The sequence below is a fragment of the Pecten maximus genome, chromosome 5 (assembly GCF_902652985.1).
Source record: "Pecten maximus chromosome 5, xPecMax1.1, whole genome shotgun sequence".
In the NCBI taxonomy this organism is placed as follows: Eukaryota; Metazoa; Mollusca; class Bivalvia; order Pectinida; family Pectinidae; genus Pecten; species Pecten maximus.
Genome location: NC_047019.1, coordinates 19654954 through 19656297, shown reverse-complemented (window position 1 = coordinate 19656297; position 1344 = coordinate 19654954).

Genomic DNA, 1344 nt, shown 5'->3' with positions numbered 1-1344 from the left:
GTCAATAAAATATTTGTACTTTCAATTCCAAAATGTCAATAGTCAATTTCTAAATTATTCTCTCATAAGAGTAATTTGAATTTGAAACATTCATGGTCTGGGCTAATTTAAATCTTATATAGGGACTCTTATACCAAAGCCCTTGAGCTTTAATCACCCAGGCTATGGCTAATTTTAAAATGCTTCCTATCCATAAGCCCAAGTCATGGTCATATTAGCAAAATTGATAAATATTCATTTCTCCCTAAGGCAAATTTGTTTTTATATAACCTTTGTGGTTATCCATATTTCATATTTGTGTCCCCTTTATAAAATAACCTGGGGCTCCCCACCCCTATACAATTGTTTTTGTATTAAACCATGGCGAATGTCCTATAACCATATATAAGCATTTGGGATCAAAGTAAACAAATATGAGGGATATAGGCCCTGGTTTTCCCACCCTGAATTATTTAGTATAATTTGAATACTTTTAACCCCACCCTATACCAATATAGTTATTGGGTAAATAAACATTCATTTTAAAATTTGTATCCCCACCCATTAAGCATATTATTTTAAAAAACAATAAGCTGTTAAATTGAACATGAACATTATGGAAGATCAATAACCAGTGGCGATACAGGCCCTCTGGGCCTCTTTTAATTTCATGAGCATGTTTTAATAAGGTATAAACATTCAATTTTTTAATGATAAAATCATTTATATCTTTGTAAATTACAATACAAGTTTTACTTTAAATTTAACATGAATACTAATGTTAACCTTAATATTTAATCTGTCTTAAGATTTCTTTTCTAAAGGAAACTTTGAGGTACAAGACTTAACCAATTGGAAAAGAACGTCTAATTTAAATTAGGACATAAATTTCATTTTAAAAATACATTGGTTTAATTTTCAAGTTGTGACTTTTCGGTTTCATTCACATTTTAATGGCATAGGAAATTTACTGTCGCACTTTATCAAAGAAGCCTATAAAGACTTGAAATTATATGTAACTAAATTGCTTTAAATTTATAAAAACTAAGTGACAGCCTTTTATTTTTGGTGACCATTTAAGCATCACAGATCGATGTAAACTCAGATGTTCAAGTCAGTGTTTAATATAATCACTTCTGAACTGTATAAACTTAACAAATTTCCAACTTATAATCCCTGTTAAATTTTGCCAGTATTTGGAATTTTTCTTGAGCATTGTAAGGAAGCATGTAGTCAATAGACGTCACTTCCTGACTATATACTTGAATAAAGTCTTATAGTAATAAATCAGATGTTTGTATATATTCTGTAATAATTTGAAACATTAGCTTGAACATAATTCAGCTTGAATTAAATTTAGATCTA